Below are 18,221 nucleotides of genomic sequence, written 5' to 3'. Positions count from 1 at the left end.
CTATTTGCAGACATTGGTGCTATCTGGACTCTTTACGATTCCAATCACTCTAAGAAGACTGTGCCAGTACTGTCTCCATCTTGTACACTGCTTTCAAATATACAAATAGAATTCACTGAAATGATTTGCTGTGTCGGTGATTCATTATTACTTATGTGCTCTTTCTTTCATTTAATCACAATATGATACCTGAAGTGCACATGGTCAAAAATGTGGCTGAAATTTCAGTCTGCATTTGGTGTGTGTGTGTGTGTGTGTGTGTGTGTGTGTGTGTGTGTGTGTGTGTGTGTGTGTGTGTGTGCGTGCCTGTGTGTATGTAGAGATTATTAAATACTTACATTACTCATAGTTTCGATGAATAACACTTTCTACAACGGCAGTTACATGTCATCAAGTGTGAAATATTAAGAGGAGGAACTGTTATACATCAAAATATAAATAAAATGGAATATAAAAGGCGTACATACTAATAGTAAAATAAATACAAAATAACTTAACAGTTTGTTATCTAAGTGCAATAATTCCCTCAGACCTAACATTACCATGGGCTGGTTTATTAATTCCCTGTGACAGCTATCCTATAAAGCATTATTGTTTATAAAGGGTGTAGGAGTTTCAGAATAATAATTGTAGTTAATATTCAGATGGAGACAGTAGAAAGCCTCTTGTGTACACTAAAACCTGCATGATGTACCACTGCATATGAGCCCAATAAATGACATGGTTTGTTAATAGATACACAGATACAGGTATTACCACCCAAAGAAGCAAAGCATGGAAAGCTTCACAAGCCAGGAGAATGATGTGCTGTTATGGGCACTGTGCATGAACTGAAGGTCCTTACTGGCCAATGGTGGTGCAGATCATCAGGTTAGGGAAAAAAATCTAGTAGGAATGGATGATAATGTTATGGGAGGCCACAACAAGTCCACACAACTGGTGAAAAGCCCCATTATGAATATAATCTCCAGTGCAAAGCAGAAGGCTATTGGTTATTCTACAAACTAGTAGCAGCTGACTGACAAAATGGCAGTGATACTTTCTGGGTTACAGGAAAGCCATACACACCATTTTGTGGCTTGAATGTCCCTGTAGGCCTGGCAGTTAATAAATGTGTCTCCGCAGTCGAAGCACAGGGTTAGCACTGATCATAATACTACAGTAGAACACTTTCTTAAGCATGATGTGGAGAAGATGTCTACTTTTGACCTGATCCTCTGTCCTCAAGACACACACAGTCTGCAAGGATAAAGTCCTGTCAAACTAGTATGTGCTTCAAAGTATTGTATAGCACTGTTTTCCATGCATCCTGCTATGCACTCCATAGGAAAAAGGTAGAAATATATGGGTGTGGGCTCACATTGGTGCCATATTTTGTATTCATTTACAGGTTCCTCTGATGCTGGAGCCAGAGCTGCAGGACAAGGGGAGGGTCTGATGTAACAGTTAAGGTCTTTTCCTCACAGGTATAAGGTACAAGGTTTGATTCTAATCTCTGGATATTGGCTAGGCTATTAATTGTCTGCAGACTGAGAGCTTAGTATTTACTTATGAGCTTATGAACAACAGACAGCCTGTATCATCAGAGCTAATGTAGGTGACAGTGACGTGCAAGTAACATAGTCTGATGACATTGTGACAGTGCTTTGGATGCTCTGGGGGAAGGAAAACCTACATCTACAGGTGCAGAACACTCATCCACCCCAAAATCAGACATACTTCTGTTGGAGATAATCACACACAGGCTACTTCTGTATCCCCAGCAGTCTCAGCATCTGATACATGTGCACTTGCTCTGATGTGGGTATACCTTCACAGGTGAGAGAAGCAGTGTATTCAGACGCTGCTAGTGCTATGACTTTCATACTCTCACATATATTCCTGAGGCAGTCAGAATCAACCAAAAGATAAGGAGGTTAGTGATTCAAGTATGTGCATACTACTGCGGACCTGGTTAGTGAGCTGCATAACATGTAGAAGGACAAGTCTGATTGCTCCATGAACAGGAGCATTGACCAAGGGAAATGGCAGTGCTACTGAAGTGATTGGTCGACAGGATTTATACATACTTTAGTCTGTTAAAATGTTAAACAACTACTTAACCCATTTTCACAGACAAACTAAATGTACATAGCAGATTTAACAAACTGAAGCATTTATTCAATAACGTCAATTTTTATCTCAAATGAACTTTATATTATATTAGCAAAATCTAATTTACATCACATCAGTTTGACCTATTTAAAATAAAGTGTCACACATATTAAAATATTTAAAACATTTTAAAGGTTACTGTTTATTTCATCAGCCTAATTTGGAAGCCTAATTTAATATTATTAATTTAAGCCCTAGATATAACTGTTTTTAGCAAGTTTACCTTTAAAGCACTTAAGACTTAAGAAAACAAAATGAAAAAATCTAAAGTATTCTTGTTCTGTTTTAAAAACTTGATCATTGGTTGTTTTCTTAAACAGAGCAACCTGTAGGTACAACCACACATGTTACAGATGTGTCAGGATAAACAGGAGATATAAATGGCAAGGGAAAGTAGGATAAGGGCCACATACAACAGAAATAAGGCCATGAGTAAAGGCATGAGAAACTTATCAGAACTAGCTTATTCTTATGGCTGATCTTGTTTTGAATTATCCATTTTCAGACTCACATAAAATGATAATTTGGGAAGAAACATATAGCATGTAACAGTTCATGGGTGTTTATCTCAACTATAACTGCAAAATTGCTAGCTTACAATACAGCTGCATACAGGACTTCAGACAAATACCATATGAAAAAAAGTTGTTTCCATATTATTAGCTTGCCAGAGTTAGTGCAGAGATTAAGGCTGTGGCATTAGTTCCTGTAGTATAGGGTTTGATTCCCTTAGCCCTCATATGCATACTGTGTGACCCTAAGCAAGTTACTTAACCAGACATTGCTCCTGCATCACCTCCGAAAAGAGATCGTGAGTCCAGTTGCCTACCTGGGTAACAAATAGGTATCAAATGTAACTATAAATTAAAGCCATTAAACAACTGATAAATGCTACTGTTATTCACCATTATCTGACTGTGTCATTGTTCATACCTGACACTGAAAGACTGTCTCCATTAGATTGGACATATTGGCAGGTTACCAGCTATCAAGTCTCAGGGATGGATATGTGTATTTGTTGCAGGGGTCTGTATCCTGAAAGAGGGTGATGAAAACTACTCCAAGCATAATATGCTTCATTTAAGTATGCAGATGTAAAAACACATTAAAGTTATGGAGGATAAGTTCTCTATTAATTATTAGCTATGATTTTTTTCAAAGGTATTCTCACATGATGTTGAATAAAGGGAAGTAGATATATATATATATATATATATATATATATATATCTGCATGTGTGTGTGTCTGTGCGTGTCTGTGTGTGTGTGTGCCTGTGTGATTAGCTCTGCCTAAACTAAACCATTCACTAACTTTTTGAAACACTCTCTCCACTCTTGCCAAGGACAACAAGGAAAGGACAATTTAATCACCAGAGGCATAAAGGAAGTTTTTCCTAAAGAGCGACCTGACCAAGCAGTAAAAGAACTATGTGATCCATTCTGTGAAAATTATTCATCCATATAATGCAGACCAAATGCACAAAGACAGACAACACCAAGGTATACCTCTCAACTGTCCAGACTTTCATCAGTATGCCTACATTTTTGTTTCATATTTTCCATCTGCTCCTCATACAGTTTGTGGTTTTGTAGTAAATCGCTGAGGACTGAATTCACTAAATCATAACAAAAAAAATGAGTTTCAGACTTTATATCCTCTAGAAAATGCATGCTGTAATTCTAATGATGTTCTAAGTTTTAAGAGCAGTATTTAAAATATGTCCTGGTTTTGGGCTTTGTCTCCACCTTATTTTTGGCTTTGCCCAGATTGTTTATGTTATGAAGTTGAGAGTTATGCGCAAAGACCATCCACTATGGTTGGTGTATGTGAAATTTCTTAGTACTGCTGATGCTTTCAAAATACTATCCACAGCTAAATAGCAATATATACCTATATCTATATCCACATATATATGTGTGTATATCTATATCTAAATATGGGTTCTTTACTAAATAGCGAAATACCACAATACCGACACTCTGAATACAGACACACAGAATGTCGAGATTGTGGAATCTCAAGGTAAAAAAAAAAAAAATAAATAAAACACAAAACCATCAGTTATAACGTTTTTGCAGGGGGCAAGCCTCCCTACACCCCCCACAGCCCCTGCAATTATATATATCAACTCCAAGATCGCAATACAGTAGAGGCAATGGCAAAGTTCCCTTTCCACACTGTACAGCAGTCTCCAGTCACAGTTTTTGAGATTCCACAATCTTGAGTAGTAAGAAAATTGGGAACTTGAGTTAATAACACCCTTTCCTTTAGCCCGCATGTAGCAACAGTCTTTAAGAAATCCTTTAATTTGGCCCATCTGATCACTGAGATGCTATCATCCAAATTAAACAAGGTTATGGTTCTTTGTATTCAGCACTGATCAGACCAATTACAGTATATAATGCCACCTTTGTAGTATACCTCACCAACCAATTACAGTATACAACACTACCTTTGCAATATACCTCACCAACCAATTACAGTATACAATGCCACCTTTGCAATATTCCTCACCAACCAATTACAGTATATAATGCCACCTTTGTAATATACCTCACCAACCAAATACAGTATACAATGCCACCTTTGTAATATAACTCACCAACCAATTACATTATACAATGCCATCTTTGTAATATACCTCACCAACCAAATACAGTATACAATGCCACCTTTGTAATATAACTCACCAACCAATTACATTATACACTGCCACCTTTGGAATATACCTCACCAAACATATGAAAAAGTAGGAAAGACTCCAGAGGTTCTTTAAAAAGAAGATCATAGGCTTAAAATTCCTAAGACATCAAAATGACTTGAAACACTGTCCCCCTGTTCAGTGTGTTATAGGCTGTTCAGTAAGGATCTCTGCACCCAAAAGTCCAGGATATTTTGTACTGTTTGTAAATCAAGCAGTTCCATAAATACCAGAACAAGAGATCTAAACCTGTTTCAGCAAATCAAGTAAAACATGGTGGATAGACAGGTTCGTCACTCAGCATGTCTCTCACTTGTGGTATAGAGTCCCCCTGCAGATGAAGCAGTATGCAATATGAAATACTGTCTTCCTTCAGTTATGATCTGAATAATTAGAAATGTATTCTTACCTGGATTATTGGATATGTATTCGTACCTGGATTATTGGAAATGTATTCATACCTGGATAATTGGATATGTATTCTTACCTGGATTATTGGAAATGTTTTTGTACCTGGATTATTGGAAATGTATTCATACCTGGATTATTGGAAATGTATTCGTACCTGGATAATTGGATATGTATTCGTACCTGGATAATTGGATTTGTATTCATAAACTCAGCCCAGTCATAATTGGCCTAGCCCTCCTTGAGAAGGAAGGTACAGTCTAGGGAGGGAACTGGCAAGGAGTGCTTGTTTCAAGCCTCAGAAGCCTTGAACTTTCTGTTATTGCCATGAACATGGGCTCTGAAGCCTGACTGTCATATTTAATTGTGGATTATGATGTTTGCATTTGTATGCTCACTCTACCTGAAACCATCTATCCTGGAATAAATTGACTTGTGTGATTGAAATGTAGATTAGGTCCTCACTGTAGGTATATTAACATTCTACTGCCACTGATTGAGGTTGTTTGTTTTTCCTCTCTTCTAGTTGTAAGGATCAAAAAAAGTTTTATTTAATCTTCTTTGTGATATGTCCATTTTGTGCATTTTAATAAAACTTTCTAGCTTTTTTTGTCTTTTAGACAATAGTTTACAGCTAAGAAAATAAGTGATAGATATTTATTTGTGTGTACCTGATGTAGTGTCTTATAGCTGGGAGAATACTATTGTTCCAAGTCACCTTATTTTATGTGGCTTAATCTAGATTGTTTAAATTTATTTATTTATTTTATTTTACATTTGTTGACCGGGCTAGTCTAGCTGGATATATGTCCATTTTCAGTAGAGGCCTGGGGAGCAAAGCTCCAGTAAACAGAGGTATACAATACAATATTAAGTGGAGAGGTAGTACAGGAAATAAAACATTATAAACAGAGCAAAAGGAGAACAGCATAATCAGAGCATTAACTAAAAATAAACGTAGAGAGATGTGCAGAATAACATAATTTTTTTTTTTTTTTTTTTTTTTTTAGTATGTAACAGATAAATTATTTCTCAGTGGATCCTACAATAGGGCAATCATATCATAGGTATAAGGAACATAAGCAGATAGAGAGGAGGACACAGAGTTAGTCAGGTTTATTGCAGGAGCAAAGCCAATATTTCTTTAGGTGAAGTTTCAGTTGTCTTTTAAAAAGTGGGAGAGAAGACAGTGCTAGGATATCAGAGGGAAGTTTGTTCCACTCCTTTCCAATCTGATAAATCAAATAAATCTGAATATCTTGTTGAAAAACAATGTTTGTAATTTCTTGGTATGTGCACTGATGTTTATATCTTATTGTCAACGTAATGTCAAGTGATTTACTGGTTTAATCAGCTTAAACTTCTATAACAGTAAAAATGATAACTCCATTAGAAGTACAAGGTATGTTTAGTAATATGCTAATAAACAGGCAATCCCAAGCACAGACCTAGAGTGCTGAAGGCAGGTTCTGCAGAATATCCATCCATTTACCTATCTATCTATCAATCTATTGATCTATACATAGTTTTTTACTTATTTTTGTGAAATGTACTAAGTGGGTAAATGTGGATTTGGCAAATATAATTTAGCATGTTATTTTTTAGCTTTCTCCAGAAAATATGTGCAATTTATGTGCACCAATGAGTGGCAGGAGACAGCTATGCTTATATACAGGTGTGTGTGTGTGTGTGTGTGTGTGTGTGTGTGTGTGTGTGTGTGTGTGTGTGTGTGTGTGTGTGTGTGTGTGTGTGAGAGATTTTTTCTTTTTTAACATTTTGTTACATTTAGTTACTGGGCTAGAACATTGATAGCATGACCAATTGCATGCTCAGCTTGGGTTACATTCAAATCAGTAGCAATAAGAAATGTGACAATGAAAACCAACAGTGGAGTTTGAAGGTAATACGAACTAGCCAAAAACAAAAGCAATATTATGTAGCCATGGAAACTCTAGAGGGTATCAAAAGTTGTTGGAAGTGTAAAACAACATATAAGTACTGAAAGCAACACAGGGTTCAAACAGATAAAGGGACTGAGAAAGGTATAAGTTGTAAGATGATCATAAACAGGAGACAGAGAAGCTATGTACATGTTTAATTGAACTGACATAGTAGTGGAGTAAATGGGATGATGTGAGAGAAAATTAGTCCAGTGCAGAGTAGTGGCAGGTGATATGCCCTGTATTCTGGCATTTGCATTTGTGTTGCTCAAACAGATACTGTTTGAGTTGGGATCTGAGCTCAGTGTAGTTAGTATGCTTGGTGAGATATTGAGGAAGGGATTGCCACAGTTTGGGAGCAAGTACAGAGAAACTAGTCAGAACTATGCAGTTAAGTAGTTAGGGTTTGGAGATTTGGGCCTATTGTACCCCGGCTTCTGTGGTTGTTGGTTGGAGTGGTAGTGATTAGTTTCATAGTAAGTGGAGACGGGCATTTTGGGAGAGCAATTTGAATAGATGGGATCTGGGTAGAATTAGGAGCCAGTTTGTTTTATCTAAAATAAGGCAATGATGCTTGAGATAAGCAGGATTGTGGATGAAGCTGATCATTTTATTACACAAAGTTAGTACTCTTCATATTTATTTATTTATTTTTTGTTGGAGAAGGTGGCAAACACCATACTCAGTTATGTGAGCAGAACACCTTTCCCAGTGGCTGGTGAAAAAGGAATTAATATATTTTCTGAGACTAGAAGAGGAGGTATTTGATTTTAGAGTTAACCTTTGTAACATGCTCCTGAAAGTTAAGAGACTGGTTAAGTCATATGCCTGCATATCTGAATGGAGTGCAGGTGCTGATACGGTTGTTGTGCTGTTCCAAAAGTTTAACAGAGATGGGACTTCAGAAAGTTTTTTCCTACTACTAAGGAGCAAAGTCTTGTCTTTGTTGGAGGTTAAAGATAAAATTTTGGAAGAGAAACAGTAGTTTAGGTCCAGAGGGTCAGTCTGAAGTTGGGCCTGGATTACCTGTTTTGTTGGGCTAAATTTGTAGATAACTATGTTATGGCCATCAAGGATAAATCCGCAAACAGTGTGAGAATAACAAAATAATACCAAAGCAAAGCAAACACACACTGTATAGTAACGGAATCCAAACAGGAATGGTCCAACAACTGGATATATAAAAAAACTAAATGTATTACTTAAAGTTAAAAACTGTACTCATTTACTGCTTTCATCCACATCAATGTGGACTTCATCAGAATACAACAATCATTCAATTACTCACTTATATACTTCATTTTTGGCGCCTTAAACCCAATTAAATAGTTAAAATATTGTATTTAGTTTAAAAGTGAACTAGTATATTATTTACATAGACATCCCTACAGTTAGCTCAAAGCTACTGCTTAAATGTTCTGCTAACTCATTTCCTGCTTATATAAAGCACATATATAACAACCTCTGACTACATGAACTACATTACTGCAACATTTTTAGAAAATAGTACAATGGATTATATTATATATATAATATATTGTGTGCAAATGTGCAAATATGCAAAGATAGAAGCATTGTACAAAAATATACCAATGTATGCAAGCATTCTCATTCTTCCATGTACATACTTCTAAATTCATATTTAAAAAAGAATATGTACTGGAAAAAACAATTATTCAAACATAACACACCCTTATTGTTAGAACTGCAATATGGGTTTAATAGTAATGAATTCATTTAATCCAGGCTCAATTGCCGCATCTGTCAAAATTTGCCATTTAATTTCTTTTTGTCCTAAAAATGCCTTATAATTACCTTCATTTGGTCCAAATCTAACCTGATCAAAAATATCAAATTTAAAAAATGAGTGTCTCTATATTTATCCACATGTCTACAGATTACATTATTACTATCCTTCCTTCTAATACTATATGTATGATCATAAATTTTTTTCTTAAATGGTCTTTCTGTTTTACCTATACAATAGCTGGGGCAGGTCATGCATTTGGCCATAATATAATATATTTGGAGTTACAATTCCCTTCCCTAAAGAATATCCTGGTATTGTTAACATTTTCCAGGACTATGCCCTCTTCCTCTAAAATGGCATGATACTGCCCACAGCTACCACATCGCCTGGTATGTTTATTCTGTTCATTCACTGATCTTATTGTAATCCTCTTTCTAAATTTCTCTTGATGTTATCACCCACTTTGTACACAAATACTGGTGTGTCCCAAATTATTTTCCTAATTTCCTTTTCAGCCATTAATATGTTCTAATTTCTACATAAAATTTGTTTAATATTGTTCACATAAGGGGAAAATTCCAATATGCAGGCCCTGTTGTTATATGCCTCAGTGCTACTGACCTCTATGTCTAAATACTTAGTTAATTCTTTCCTGAAAATGGGAGGATATTTCCCCCTCCTTCCATTATAACATAGTCCTTTACATCATCTAAGATGTTACCAGGGTACCCTCTGGAATTAAATAGGGGCCAGATAAATTAAATTTCTTCAATCATATCATTATACGTAGACGTCATACTGGCAGCCCTTATACACTGTCCTTTGAAAATGTTTTTCATAATTTTTCTAGGATGATTGCTTGAATATTCTAAATAACTATTGGAAAAAGTGTTTTTCTTATAAATACAGGATTTAAATCCATTGGCGGTATCGGAAATAAACGCATCCAGATATGCTATACCTTTTGTACTAGTAGAATGTGTAAATTGTAGGTAAGTGCTAGTACTGTTTATATTATCCATAAACTCTTCCATAATATTTAGTGAACCTTCCCATAAGATAAAAATATCGCCCAAAAACCTGGAATAATGTCAAATGTACTTATAGTAATCACTCTTGAATATGAAATAAGTCTCCCATTCCAACATAACCAAATTGGAAAACATGCCCCCCCCCCCCCCCCGCCCATGGCCATCCCTCTGGTCTGTCAGAAGTTTACACCTTCAAAAAAGATGCAATTGTGATCAAGTACTATCGCCATAAGTTCCATAATTAGACACTCATTATCCCATTCCAAATTAGAATATTTTCTTATGCTATTACAAAATCCATCCAATACCTGTATTTTGGGTATACAGGAAAACAAATCAATGATGGCTATGGTAATGAATGTGAGTCCCTCGTTCCATATACTGGAAGTAAGGCTACCCAAAAAGACCCATGAGTCTTTTATCAAATGTGGTATTTTACCATAAATATGCTTTAGCCATTTATCTATGGCTACACCTAATGGAAAAGTTTTGGAGTGGCTTCCTGAGACAATGGGAGGAAATGTTTATTTTGTATATTCTTATGGACTTTCGGTATTCCTACTATTGTGGCTAAATAGGGTGTTCAACCTTTAAAAAATTATATGTATCAGTGGTAATGCGATTGTCCAAAAGAAATTCTTCCAAATACAAATCAATCCGTTTATATCCAATATTTATTTTGTTAACAGACACTGTTTCATAATTACTGGATTCTTGTAATATTCCATGCATTTGGGTAACATAATCTAAAGTGCCATATATAACCACCCCTCTGCCCTTGTCAGGTTTCATAACCCTTATGTTATGGTCATTTTTAAGCTGTTCCAAAATACATTGTTCCTTTTCTGACAAATTACTGTACATTTTTCTGTTTTTTATATCATTTTGTAATTTGTACACTTCCCTAGTAACAGACCTTTCATATACAGCTATACTGGGGTGGGTGGGTGATACATAGGTACTTTTTTTCTAAAGCCCTCCTTTAACCAATGGCTGAGATTTGTCATGAAACATGGCTAAATTTAATTTTCTAAGGTACAACTTGATTTCTATTATAGAGTCAATTAAATTGATCTAGTTTTGGGGATATATTTCATACCCTTAGACAGTAAGTTAAAATGATCTTTCTCCACTACTAAATTTGTATAATTGTAAATCCTGAAGTTATCCATGCTGTTAATACCATCTGAGATAATAATTTTAGATGTCTCATCTATATGGGTATCATAACCTACCATTGTCTCTTTTTCTATCCCCATTTCATGTCCCCATATTGTCCCTGTGTCCAGTTTTGTCTGTTTTTTTTTCTACTTCCAGTCCTTTCTCCAATTTGGATGTTGTTGCTGTTTCCATCCGTTCTGAAAATTTGGACTATTTCCCTCTTGAAATGCTTCAAAATTAATCATTTGGGTCCTATTGGTATTACATCATACTTTTTCTTTTACTTGTTTACCCTTCTCCTACTTGCAGGGGTATACAACGTTATTCTTATTCTTACATCCCTCCTTATTTTTTTTTTTTTACATTTTTTAGAATAAATAGTTTGTGCCTTCTTGTCAGCTAAACTATACTGTTTCATATACAATTTTTCCCATTGTGAGAACAACAAATCATTAACAATAATGTTGTTCATTTTTCCACTCCTTCCAATAATTTATATACTCTCTCATCATTCTTCTTTAGGACAAAAAGTAATTAAATGGCAAATTTTGACAGATGCGGCACGTGAGCCTGGATTAAATGAATTCATTACTATTAAACCCATATTGCAGTTGCAACAATAAGGGTGTGTTATGTTTGAATAATTGTTTTTTCCAGTACATATTCTTTTTTAAATATGAATTAAGAAGTATGTACATGGAAGAGTGAGAATGCTTGCATATATTGGTATAGTTTTGTACAATGCTTCTATCTTTGCATATTTGCACACAATATATTATATATTTTATATAATTCATTGTACTATTTTCTAAAAATGTTGCAATAATGTAGTTCATGTAGTCAGAGGTTGTTAATATGTGCTTTATATAAGTAGGAAATGAGTTAGCAGAACATTTTAAGCCGTAGCTTTGAGCTAACTGTAGGGATGTCTATGTAAATAACATACTAGTTCACTTTAAACTAAATATAATATTTTAACTATTTAATTGGGCTTTAAGGCGCCAAAAATGAAGTATATAAGTAATTGAATGATTGTTGTATTCTGATGAAGTCCACATTGATGTGGATGAAAGTGCTAAATGAGTACAGTTTTTAACTTTGTTAAGTAATAAATTTACATTTTGTATATATCCAGTTGTTGCCCGTTCCTGTTTGGATTCTGTTACTATACAGTGTGTATTTGCTTCGCTTTGCTTTGCTGTTGTTATGTTATGGGCATATAAGAAGAGTTGTAACTGGAGTATGTCAAAGTGTAAACTGTTTAATGTTTTAATACACACAGTACATCAGACATAATTTGTGCACCACAGAAAATTCTTGCCAACTAAAATTGTTCTGTTATATGCACACTTCAGCTTTGTAGTTTATGTAACTTGTGCAGTAATGTTTCCTTTCTAGATTGTGGAGTGTTTCAAGATTTTTTAACTAGCCTCATTAGAAATTTGTAGATTATGAGAAATGGAGGGCTATTGTTGGATGACTTCTAACATTGAACCTTTAGATCAGCCTTCAGGCTCAGATTAAATCATTAATATGGTGCATATGCTGCACCTTGGTCACATTTTTTTTTTATTATCAAATTCCTTTCCCTATTTATGCTCTGATCATATTCAGTTATGTGATAGGTTTTAATATCAGCAGGTAATGTCTGAATTAAGAATATAATCCTATAAGTTTCAAATCATGCAAGTGACAGGAAAATATAACTGTTCTAGCATGTATTGTATAGTGTGAAAATAAATGGGTGTTTAGCACAAATTGACATTTATAAGAGAAAATAGGTATCCTGTACATTTTCTTCAGTAGTTTCAACCAGCAGTTGTGAAATATCTGTTTTAATTAAAGTGACTTCCCATTCAGAATATTACAATCTCACAAATATAGTAAAGGGAAATGTGTCTTTGTTAAGTGGGTAAGGCCCCTTTTAACCCCTACTCTCATTATGGTCTCAGTTTGTGCCACATGCAACAGCAGGTCAAACTTCTTTAGGCATTTATTACTGATTTTATCATCTTATAGTAGCCATGATTTTCTTTTGGAGGAGACAAGAATATAAAGTACAGTTCTGTATAACATACCATAATCACTGAAGTTCAAGTCACTGTTTAAGTAGTCTTAACTACTGGGATTTATCCACAGGAATCACTATTCATCTGGACTTGCAGAGCTCAGAACCATTTCCCCCAAGGTACATCAGATGTTATCCCCCTGGGTCTTCAAGACATTCCCAACATAAAGCTGAATACTTTTTACTCTACCATAAAGCATTCTGCTCAGACAGAAAATAAAAAAGCCCTTGCAAGAAATAAGAGAACCATAACTGAAATGTAACAAGTGACAATAAGTAGAGTAAGTTCAAAACCTGCTCAGAACAAGAGGAAATAAGTAATTAACCTCCCCAGCCAACAACCCGAACTTGAACAACACCCTAGAGAAAGTAGGGAGGGGAATATCCCTCCACCAGAGGGAGGAATGTTGAATGGCTGGAGTTTGAAATTAAACTGCACACTGTGTAGAAGTATCATTACTTGTGAAATGCCCAATTCCTTCTGAGATTTTGGCAGTTGTCCAAATAAGGAATGTGTGAATACTCTCAGTTCTGCAGAATGCAATTACTGGTGAAGGGTGCTGTGTAAATGCACCCGGAAAACTGGAAAGGAGATAAATTGATAATAAAAGCTTCCTTCCTCAAATCTGAGAAAGCAGCTGTGGTGGCTATCAATTGGAATGGGAAGATAAGAATGCTTTAGATACAGGGTGACATTTAGAGCCTTGGAGAAAGGAGAAGCCACAGAAATTGAAGAGTCAACATTTTAAATTTGGAACTCTGATGAGTGTTTAGTGAATAGAATGAGTCTGCAAAGTCCTTTTTTTCCTTATGACAAATGAAAAAGGAAAAGTCTGGATTATAACCATTTTGTTATTGGTCAATGAGGGAATTGACTTTATCATTCTTTCTGCTAGAAGTTCATTAATAATGGAGTATACTAGATACTTCGGTCTTTTTAGATGGGATGAATCCTGTCATATGTAGCAGTCTCTCCCACTGGAGTATAAATCCTTCTGGAATCATATGGAGAACCATTTAATTCTGGTCCAGACTAGAAAGCTTATTTATTTATTTATTTATTGAACATCTGTCAGCCAGGTAGGTGGGCTGGACTAAAGACCTGCTTCTAGTCATGAACTAAGGCAGAAATCTACATACAATACATATAGGCAGATAACCAAACCATGGAAGTGTTATAATAATGTTAATAGAAGCAATTAAGGCTAGATACAAACAGAACTTAAATTTGCAAAGCAACTATTCTGCTTATAATATGTTAGGCAATCTATAACCACATTTACAAGCAGAAACACTCATTATTCTTTAACGTGGTTTAAAAATAAATTATTTAATAGCACCAGTGATGCAATAGTGTAATTAACCAGAGTCTGTAAGGCAATTCCATTTATTATGATCTTTTTGATCCTTATTAAGTTTTACACCCATCAGGCAAAGTCTTGATGATTTTTTGAGTGCCAAATTAATTCTGTTCAAATACAGACATTTGATTAAATCCCAAACCCTTTTGAAAATTCAATATTAGTTTCAAAGTAGAACCCGAATCCTTTTCTGACAATGCTTTAAGACTCCTTATATTCAACATTCAAACTCCCATTGTATGGGGTCCAAACAGGAGATAATATCCACAATTGCTTAAACAAAATGTAGAGTAATGAATTACAATGCAAGCTTGTTATTGGTTAGAGAAAAATGAATATAATTGCATTAAATTTGATATTAGGTGGGCAGCTTTGAAGGCTAAAGTGCTATTTATTTTATTAGCAAAGTAGTATATTTTATAGACGTAGGTAAAAATGTCTTCTCTCTTGAATTATTATACATTGCAGCTGCTTGGCAGTGAACTCCAGTGTTTTTTTGATCCTTAAAATTTCCATCATACCATTATAATGATGTAACATGAAGTTACCATATTATATACTTCTAATCAGCCCCCACTTGAAACAAAAATACTTACCGAGTATCCTGCATTGACTGCAAATTTTCATAAACCTTTGGCCAACCTTCTTAAACCAAATAAAAATTGCAAAAGACTGGGCCAATCAAAGACATTTATGATATACATATGTAGATCCAAAATACTTAATCAGCAGTTTATCAAACATTTAATAGAATATATTAAGAAGGATGTCAGAAATAAAAAAATTCCTAGCTGGCTTTTCTCCCAAGACACTTACAGACAATCTAATCAGTAAATTTCACTCATACATTTCATTAAAGAAATGCCAGGACACAGTATCAAATCTCAAATTGTGATATGTCCTCAAGGCCAAAAGTTTTGTTTTCTCCATCTACAAGTAGTTAAATGTTCGGCTAAATCTTATTCTTTAGTCACTCTGTAATTATATCAAAATATGTTGCATCAAAAATAATAAATTAAACCAAATGAGAGCAATTTTTCTTCTTAATCTCAATTCAAACCTCATCTCAGAAAAAAAGTCATCCTGTTTTATTGATTATTGTACATATCCACATGTATACATATGTCCATATGGCTATGTCACATTCCTTATTGTTTTCTGCACTTTTGTCTACTTGTGTAGTCATGACTGAAAAATGTCATGAGACCAGCTAACCTTAACAATTTTACCTGAATGATTCTTCATTTAGCAGCTGGTAAAATTATCTCCCATTTCAATTCCATTCTACATATCAGGATAAATGATGGAAACTATCATGCTAGACTTTAGTTTTATATAATAATGGAAGTTCTTAAAGGAATCATTTGTCTTTATTTTAGATGGTAACAAGGCTTTTGATTTAGTTTATGACCAATTTCTTTTTGCTACAGTTAGTAAAGCATTACTAGACAGTTGCATAAAAGACTACAATAAGTCTGCCTCTACATGCATAGCTATCAATGGACAGGTAATTTTCTCATCTACAATCTTGACAGGTACAAGGAAAGGATGTTCCTTATCTAATTACCCTTTTATTGTCTTGCAAGAGCCATTATTTTCTAAACGTTTTCAAGACCCTAGACTTATGTTACATACAGAATCCTAATGAGATTTAAAATTGATCTAAAGCTATCCCTTCATTATTGCACATCAAAGATGTTTACACTAGTCCATTGAATTAAAAAGTAAATATTAATAAGTAACAATTACTTCTGACTGACAATGTAAAATCCAGACACATCCTTCTTTGGTGGCAACAAGTAATATATCTCTGAATAAGCTTATATAATCAACAGTAAATAACACAACTAATATCTATACCTTTATCCAATGAATCTTTGCCCAGGTTCTGTCTAGAATCAAGACTGATTATATCACTTAGAGTAAAAGTCATCTGGCCAGATCTTCTATGATAGAAATTAATAAATTACTTAGGCCTTTCAATGTCAGCTGTCCAAAACAATTCTTCAAATTAGTGAATGAAATAATCATAGAGTTACTCTGGAATGATAGCACCCCTTATATTAGTTTCATGAATCTATCAGACCCTTAAAATATGAACTTACAGCTTTTCTGTATATTGTCTAGGTTGGAACTCTATGTAGTATATCTGGCCACTTTGCATTAAATCCAAAACTAACATTTTAATTGATAATAAACATTTGAATTTGTCACATATTCCTGTGTCAGATCTTAGCCTGTATCACACTATGAAAAAAATGCTGTATTAATCCAAGAAATGAGGAATTACTGGAAAATTTGTTAAGAAAATGGTTGTTCCACCTTTAAATCTCATAAGCACTGCTGTTGCAAAACGTATCCTCTAACTGTAGACATGATTCAAATTAATTGAAATGTATTAGTCTGTATTTAAATTACTCAGGTAACACAATAATAAAAGTACAAAATAATGGGGAAAACATTATATGTCTTTTCTTTATGATAAACAGGCTCTTGATATTATTAAAAATGAATAAAGAGATTAACAACTTTCTTGAATGCAAATCAGTTTGGGTAAATGTATCCATGAACTGAACATATTCTAAATTCAAAAATAATTTATGCTTCCTCACAATGCTTACCTGACCCCTGTATTAAAATTAAATACTGAAATTTTCTACACTAAATTTGTTATCTGTGGTAAGATAATTAATCAGCTGACAATTTGCAAATTAATTTACCCTGCACAGGATTTTTTTAGTAAACTATCTAGTAAAGTTCAGGTTCATTTAAATAAGTGTGATTACAGATGGCATAGCTGTTTAATAGGTAGGAACATGCCTTACTAACAATTCTTGTTTAGTCTGTACTACCTTTGGCTTGGTCAATCCTTTGTAATACAGTACATATTTAACACATCTGAATCTTACTGACATTAAGCTGTCACTCAAGTTGCAGATGTCTTTTATAGCTAAATGTTAGAGAGAGATAAACTATGAAGCAAGCTGCAGAAGCTGTCTATCTAACAAGGAACTTTTGATGGAAATATGCAGAAAAATTTGTCGAGCCATGACCTGATTGTTGTACCTGTGATGTAATCTCAAAAAAGCGTTATACTAGAATGAATCTGTTTTACTGACTCATAAAATATCAACAAAAGGTTATATTTCCAAGTTGGTGCTAACCTTAGCTACAATCTCTGTAGGACCTTAATGCTGGAAAAAGTCACCCTTTTTGGTATTTAGGTGTGCTGCCTGTTAATATGGACCAAGACCAAGTAAACATAAAAAGCTAAGCAAACATGTATAAGCACTTTAGACTGAAACCTTCATCAGAAGTTCATCTTTGTCAATGTTTTAGGGTTACTCTTGATTAACAGCACCTTCAGGTGTGGTAAGCTTGTAGGTATATTTATGAGGTACCTGACATGGACCCCTATGTGCATATGTTTTTTTTTTCTGACCTCATAAGAATACATCTGTGTTACTAGAAATATCATGGGATATATTCTCTGTTGGGTGACTCTGCATTATCTGCACTGCAATTTATATCAAGCATGTCTTAGTTCTGGTACTGACACTTAGTTACTTTCTTGTGAGATAGAGTAAAAGGATTAAGATAAATCTTAAAAGTGTGCATGACACCAATATCAACATTTCCTATACTTG

General features: G+C 34.5%; 1 protein-coding gene across 1 annotated transcript in view; it reads right to left on the bottom strand.

The window, feature by feature from the left end:
• DPP10 (dipeptidyl peptidase like 10) overlaps positions 1-18,221 on the bottom strand; it is a 3,628,631-nt gene that overhangs the window by 2,185,197 nt on the left and 1,425,213 nt on the right. The gene's annotated exons all lie outside the window — the stretch shown is intronic.

Source organism: Protopterus annectens, chromosome 6.part0, assembly GCF_019279795.1.
Source record: "Protopterus annectens isolate FY-2018-M chromosome 6.part0, PAN1.0, whole genome shotgun sequence".
Classification (NCBI taxonomy): domain Eukaryota; kingdom Metazoa; phylum Chordata; order Ceratodontiformes; family Protopteridae; genus Protopterus; species Protopterus annectens.
The sequence above is the reverse complement of the archived record's forward strand: the minus strand, read 5'-3'. Positions and strand labels throughout refer to the sequence as shown.